This window comes from Triticum dicoccoides, chromosome 2A (genome assembly GCF_002162155.2).
Source record: "Triticum dicoccoides isolate Atlit2015 ecotype Zavitan chromosome 2A, WEW_v2.0, whole genome shotgun sequence".
Taxonomy (NCBI): domain Eukaryota; kingdom Viridiplantae; phylum Streptophyta; class Magnoliopsida; order Poales; family Poaceae; genus Triticum; species Triticum dicoccoides.
In genome coordinates this window covers 420356366-420364555 of record NC_041382.1, presented here as the reverse complement: position 1 = coordinate 420364555, position 8190 = coordinate 420356366, and positions in this window count along the sequence as shown.

The following is an 8190-nucleotide window of genomic DNA, read 5'->3' as shown; positions in this document are numbered from 1 at the left end:
CGGCTACTTGTTCTTGTTCTTGAAGCTCACCAATTTCTATGGCACAAAACTCATAGGGCAAGAAGTAGGTTTCATTAACTTCAGAAAAATCAAGTATGGTTGCCTTGTTATACTTCCCATGCCCTTTCTCAACAATGCTTGCCTCTTTGGGTTTGATGGATTCGGAATATATACTACTTGATTCGGCTTTTTCAACCGAAGCACTTTTAGTTTCCGAATCATCATTCTTTTTGCCGGTTATATCAATTGGCAAGGCTTCTTTTCTTTGAGCCAATTCCCTATCAATTCTCTCTTGGCGAAGTACCTGCACCCTATCGCGCAAAGCTTTAACTCCCCTCTCAATTCCAGCCTGCTCTAGATTAGTTTGCCTCCCAATGCTTTTAGAATCTTTCGGCAATGAAGTGTTAGTGTTGCCGAAATTTTGCAATTGTGTAGGGGATGTATAATATGCTACGGTACTAGGTGGAGGTGTATGCACTGCTGTATAACCATATGCTCTTTCGCCAATTCTATCAATGCATGTAGTTTCATCTTCTTGCAAAACTCTAGACTTTATTGTAGCATAATCAGGAAACAACCCCTTTTCATATTGTTCAAGGCAAAGAGAACTAATTTTCTTGTTTTGTGCCAAGCTCTTTTTAACGCAGCCACAAGCGCTTCTGGAAGGGATCGCTCCACAATACTTTCAGATTCTTTCGGCAATGATCCGTGAGTGTTGTCGAAATTCTCGAATTGCATAGAGTATGCATTATATGCTATAGTATTTGATGACGGCACATGTGTTCCTGTAAAATTTTCACTTATTCGGCTATGACCTTGAAGATGCGGGGCCGAATTATGAACATCTACAGCTGTATACGGTGCTGAAAATTACTAAAATGAGGTGTAGCATATGATGGTTGAGAGTAACTGGCCAAATAGCTAGTAGTAGCATGGTCAATTCTCCCATCCATCGGCAAGGTTGGATTCACATACTACAAATTAGTTGCCAATGAATAAAAAGGTGAAACACTTTCTTCTATGCCATTGGAAATTTTAACATGAGGTGTTTCAAATTGATTAATCGAACCCATCATGTTGTTCATCGGCATATGGATTTGTGGGGTTGCCGATGCATGAGAGTTAGGATACATATGTTGTATGTTACTAGTATCATAAGAAGTTGAAACATGTAAATTACTTTGAATCGGCCTATGCACGTAATTAGATGCCTTATTGAAAAAACTAGGGCTGGCTGATAGAGTATAATCATTAAACGATCTAGTAACATCATATGCATTATTTGCATCTACAGTAGGGAATTGGGTATTCATATTACCTTTGTAGATTGCAAACCCTAGATGACGATCTCTTCGTAGCAAGAACGGGCCGGAGACCGTTCAAAGCTTCGTCCCCAGCGGAGTCGCCAAAAAGTGTGTTCGCACACGAACACGTCACCGTGTACCTTCGACGTCGGGGGTGATGCACCGCAGCTCACGTCGAAGGAGACCTGCCGGAAGTGCGGTACGCAAGACAATCCGGCGGGTGCTTTTGAGGACCCGAAACCCCACACGCCCGGGAGGGACCCCGTCAGGGCGTGCGGCGGCTATGGGCTGCCCTAGGTCGACCTGATCGCCCCTAGGGCCTCGAGGTTCGCCGCCCTACAAACGAAGAACAAATGAAGAACGAGGAAGAAGAAGAACAAGGGAGAGAGATAAAGGTAAATGTAAAAGGATGATATATTGATAGATTCGATTGTGTGTTGTTCAATCGGCCTTCACCCCTTACATATATATGAGGCGGATGGACTTCCCGTACAAGAAAAGGACTCAAATCACGTTCAAATTATCAAAAGTTACCCTAACTCGGACTACGGGGGCCGGAACTTCCGGTCTGGCCCGGAACTTCTGGGCTGAAATTATATCAAGTATCCCTCTTGCACTGAATCTTCAGGCCGCATACTACTTCGGATGACGATGGTCCCAAAAGCAAAGTTGTAGATCTTGCAATGGAGAAAAACTCTTCAGTTGATCACTTTTTCATCCAAAGTCATCTTGATGTCGAAATCGGCCCCGTAAATCTGCAAAAAAATGTTAAAATTCCAGTTTTCGGGGCGCACCGCGTGCAAACTTTCGGTTTAGCCCGGAACCTCCTCGGAAGTTTTGCCCGGAACTTCCGGGGCAAACTTATGTAGCACACTGTTTTGACACTAACTTTTGTATACGAACTCCGATTTAGACGTTTTTTATATCGAAATCAATCGCCTCGACGAGACGAAGACAATCCGTGTAGAAACATTTCTCATATGAGGCCATCTTGGGGGCGTAATCAGCTGAATAGTGTTCTGAATATAAAATCTGAGTACTTCAAACACAACTTCGGCCTGAGAGATGAGACCGGATGGCTATGGCCCAAATATGAAAGTTTCTCCTTTTGACGATACGGAACTTTCTCACTTTGAGCACTTCTCCATTTGAGGCAATCTTAATTAAGTTCTTGGCCGTGTTAAAATATGGTGTCAACAGCAGATTCTAAACGTAAGGAGACAGTTTACAAAGTCGGAGACCGGGTTTATCTACGAGTATCTCCACTTCGAGGAGTTAAGCGCTTTGGAGTTAAGGAAAAGTTAGCGCCACGTTTTGTAGAACCATAAAAGGTTTTGGAGTGTGTGGGAGAAGTAGCCTACAAGTTGGAATTGCCCGAAGGATTGTCAGGAGTTCACGATGTATTCCACATTTCCCAGTTGAAGAAGTGCCACGCAGAGATGGCTGATATACTGCTGAGAGATACAGTGCCGCTAGAAGCGATTCAGTTGGACAGTGATTTGACCTATGAGGAGAAACCAGTCAAGATTCTTGAGTATGCCAGTCGAGTCACCCGCAGTAAGGTTATCAAGTTTTGCAAAGTTCAGTGGAGCCACCACACCGAGGATGAAGCCACCTGGGAACGAGAGGAAGATTTGCTGAAGGACCACCCTCACCTATTTTTTAGCCAACCCGAATCTCGAGGGCGAGATTCATCTTAAGGGGGGTAGGTTTGTAACATCCCAAATTTTCAATTTGAAATGTTATACATTAGATCATCAATGCATATCATATTTTTATATGCTTCTGGCTTGATCCTAGAAATTCTACGCAACTCAAGGACCCTCGGAGAGAGTTGGGGATTTCACGATTTTCATATTTGAGTTTTCTCAAATTTTGAAAATAGAATCATTTGATTTTATTTATTTTATCTTCAATTATTTCTATTTTCAAAAATATGAGAGAGGTAATAAAATGACTTTCCCAAAATAAAGAAATATTGAGGATTTAATAATAAGATCAAACAAGATTTTATTTTGGAGTTATTTTCTATTTTATTTGAATTTAAGAAAATGCGTGTTTTTCAAAATTTCATTTAGGCCCCAAATAAATGTTCATCCTGTTCGGCTTGATTTTAGAAGTAGGGGAAAATTTATTTCGGGATTTTTGGAGTCTGTTTAGCATTTCATTTATTTGTTTTTCTGCGCGTAATTATTTAAAAAAACGAAACCGACTTTGGGCTGTGTTCGGCCAGGACTCCTCCGGCCAGGCCTTTAAATAGCACCGACCCCGAGCCCGTTAGCACAAGCCGCTGCCCTGCGCCGAAACCCTAACCCCGCCGCCGCCGCCCCGTCGCCGCCGCCGCCACCCACTGACCCCACCGCCGTCGCTGAAGTTGACCCCGCCGCCGCCGCCGGTTTTTCCTAGAAAAACGTTCGGTTTTTGCCGGTTTTCGATCGGTTTTTTTAGATCCGTTTTTTAGATAGATCGGTTTTTTCCGGTTTAGTTTATTTAGCGAGCGTTCGCTCGTTCGTTCGTTTTAACGAACACGTTCATCGTTTAGTTCCAGATAACGAACGTTCATTCGTTAATCTGTTCGTCGTTTTTCTTTTTCTCGGATTTTCCGCGATTATTTCTGATCGCGATTCCTGATCCGATTTTCGTTCTAGTATATCTTTTCGCTCGTTTATCGGAATCAGGCGATTCAAGCACCTGGAGTTTCGTCTCAAAACCCTCTTTCCGTTTAACCAACTCAAACAAGTTTTTGCCTCTGTAAAAATTGACTTAGATCCAGATTAGTAAACGAAGCTTGTTTCTTTCGCCGTTTGACTTTAGTTGCTTCGTTCGATTTGATTCTTTTTGCAATCCGGAGTTCTTAAGTTGAACTTTCTGGTTAGATCTCTTATTTGAGTTTTACTCGTGCATTAGATGAGTACTTATTGTATGCTTGTTTGTTTGCGATAGAGTACCCGGAGTGCGCTGCTTGCTACATCGAATCGCTAGGTTTCGCGGATCATCAGCAAGGCAAGTAACACTTTGATCATACCTCCTACTACCCAGTTTTTATTGCATTAGATCAATCCTCAAACATTGCATGATTAGGATCTAATTAAATTGTGGATTGGGAAGTAGATGAGGTAGTACCTATTACCTGTTTTATTATCAAACCCTTGGGAGTTACTTCTACGTTGCTTATATTGCCATGCTATGCTAGTAGACGTGGATTGGGTGAGTGTATCCATGATAGATGTGAGGTTGTTAAATTAATGGTTTATTTAAGGTGGCAACTTAAACACACATCTGGGTGGAGTGAGGCACCTGGGTATTCCAGCGATTGCCTGTTATTCTTTATGGACCGCCTCCCAGGCTCAAAGGGATCATGAGATCATTCATACTAGAAACTTCCGTGTGCAGCCACAAGCTACTATGGGTTCTAGCATAGTTGATTAAGTCATGTGAACTCTTATAGTGGTAGACTAGCAGATGTAGGGGAAAGTAGGTGTAACGGTCTACCAGTTCATAAGGTGTTAGCACTTCTGAAAGACTATGTCTCTGTCATCCGTTTCTCAAACACCATGTAGTGCGAGGATCCCAACGGAGGAGATCGAGTCTTGTGGGGAAAAGTGCGCAAACCTCTGTAGAGTGTATAAACTAATCATGGTTAGCCTTGTCCCCGGTTATGGACAACTTGAGTATCTAGTACTTGGATTATCATGTGAATCTCATCATGTTACTCTAATTAATATTGTTGGGTTTTAAAGTTGATGCTTAATTGGGATTGAGAGGGTGTCTACACTCTCAATGTTTAACAACTACCATGATAGTTAAATAAAATTTATTCCTTTGCAGTAGGGAAAAATTGTCTTTACGCAAAACTGTAACCATAGAGCTTTCCACCAACCAAATATGCATGTAGTATAGCCTTATTCTTTCATTACTCTTTATGTGTTACATTGCCAGCATATTCCATGTGCTGACCCGTTTTGGCTGCAACGTTCATGTTGCAGACTTTTCAGACGACGAGTAAGGTGCCTTTAGGTCGTGGTTCTATACTCAGTGATGCCGTTGGAGTTGATGGACTCACTTATCTTCCAAGCCTTCCGTTGTTATCGTCATTAGATGGCCTTAAGCCATATTTATTGTAATAAGTTCTCTTTTGAGACATTCGATGTACTAAGTGTGTGATTGCTACTCTGTTATAAATCCATTCAAGTATTGTGCATGTCAGCATTACTGATCCAGGGATGACACTGAAGCACAGAGATCAGACTGTTTGAGGTCTGGTCGCTACACCCGGGGGCCATAGGTTTCACTAGTGGCTTCTCTCAAGATAGCATAAGTATTACGGTGGGTGAACAAATTACTATCGAGCAATTGATAGAAAAGTGAATAATTATGAGAATATCTAGGCATGATCATGTATATAGGCATCACGTCCATGACAAGTAGACCGAAACGATTTTGCATCTACTACTATTACTCCACACATCGACCGCTATCCAGCATGCATCTAGAGTATTATGTTCATAAGAACGGCGTAATGCATTAGGCAAGATGACATGATGTAGAGGGATAAACTCAAGCAATATGATATAAACCCCATCTTTTTATCCTCGATGGCAACAATACAATATGTGCCTTGCTGCCCCTGCTGTCACTGGGAAAGGACACCGCAAGATTGAACCCAAAGCTAAGCACTTCTCCCATTGCAAGAAAGATCAATCTAGTAGGCCAAACCAAACTGATAATTCGAAGAGACTTGCAAAGATAACCAATCATACATAAAAGATTTCAGAGAAGAATCAAGTATCATTCATATATAAACTTGATCATAAACCCACAATTCATCGGATCTCGACAAACACACCGCCAAAAGAGTTACATCAAATAGATCTCCAAGAAGATCGAGGAGAACATTGTATTGAGATCCAAAGAGAGAGAAGAAACCATCAAGCTAACAACTATGGACCCAAATGTCTGAGGTAAACTACTCACACATCATCAGAGAGGCTATGGTGTTGATGTAGAAGCCCTCCGTGATTGATGCCCCCTCCGGCGGAGCTCCGGAAAAGGCCCCAAGATGGGATCTCTTGTTGGGGAACGTAGTAATTTCAAAAAAAATCCTACGCACACGCAAGATCATGGTGATGCACAACAACGAGAGGGGAGAGTAGCGTCTATGTACCCTCGTAGACCGTAAGCGGAAGCATTATGAGAACGCGGTTGATGTAGTCATACGTCTTCACGATCCGACCGATCCAATTACCGAACGCATGGCACCTCCGAGTTCAGCACACGTTCAGCTCGATGATGTCGCATGAACTCCGATCCAGCAAAGCTTCACGGGAGAGTTTCGTCAGCACGACGGCGTGATGACGGTGATGATGTTGCTACCAGCGCAGGGCTTCGCCTAAGCACCGCTACGCTATGATCGAGGTGGATTATGGTGGAGGGGGCACCGCACACAGCTTGGAACAATAAACTTGTGTGTTCTAGGGTGCCCCCTGCCCCCGTATATAAAAGGAGCAAGGGGGAGGCCGGCTGGCCCTTGCAGGGCACGCCGGGAGGAGTCCCCCTCCTAGTAGGAGTAGGACTCCCCTTTCCTACTCCTACTAGGAGGGGGAAAGGAAGGAGGAGAGGGAGAAGGAAGGAGAGGGAGGAAAGGAGGAAAGGGGGGCCAGCCCCCTAGTCCAATTCGGTTTGGGCTAGGGGGCCGCGTGCCGTGCCTCCTCTCTTACACCACTTGGACTATGAGGCCCAATACTTCTTCCCCGTATTCCCGTAACTCCCCGGTACTCCGAAAAATACCCGAATCACTCAGAACCTTTCTGATGTCTGAATATAGTCGTCCAATATATCGATCTTTACGTCTCGACCATTTCGAGACTCCTCGTCATGTCCCCGATCTCATCCGGGACTCCCAACTACCTTCGGTACATCAAATCACATAAACTCATAATACCAATCGTCACCGAACGTTAAGCGTGCGGACCCTACGGGTTCGAGAACTATGTATACATGACCGAGACACGTCTCCGGTCAATAACCAATAGCGGAACCTGGATGCTCATATTGGCTCCTACATATTCTACGAAGATCTTTATCGGTCAAACCGCATAATAACATACGTTGTTCCCTTTGTCATCGGTATGTTACTTGCCCGAGATTCGATCGTCGGTATCTCAATACCTAGCTCAACCTCGTTACTGGCAAGTCTCTTTACTCGTTCCGTAATGCATCATCCCGCAACTAACTCATTAGTTGCTTTTTCTTGCAAGGCTTATAGTGATGTGCATTACCGAGAGGGCCCAGAGATACCTCTCCGACAATCGGAGTGAGAAATCCTAATCTCGATCTATGCCAACTCAACAACTACCATCGGAGACACCTGTAGAGCACCTTTATAATCACCCAGTTATGTTGTGACGTTTGTAGCACACAAATTGTTCCTCCGGTAATCGGGAGTTGCATAATCTCATAGTCATAGGAACATGTGTAAGTCATGAAGAAAGCAATAGCAGTAAACTAAAACGATCAAGTGCTAAGCTAACGGAATGAGTCAAGTCAAACACATCATTCTCCTAATGATGTGATCCCGTTTATCAAATGACAACTCATGTCTATGGTTAGGAAACATAACCATCTTTGACCAACGAGCTAGTCAAGTAGAGGCATACTAGTGACACTCTGTTTGTCTATGTATTCACACATGTATTACGTTTCCAGTTAATACAATTCTAGCATGAATAATAAACATTTATCATGAAATAATGAAAAAATAATAACTTTATTATTGCCTCTAGGGCATATTTCCTTCATCTCTTGGGTACAGAAGGTTGCGACAGTGGAAATATGGTTTCGTGATGCTCCTGGATGTTTTTGGGGTATGTGGACATATATAGGAGGA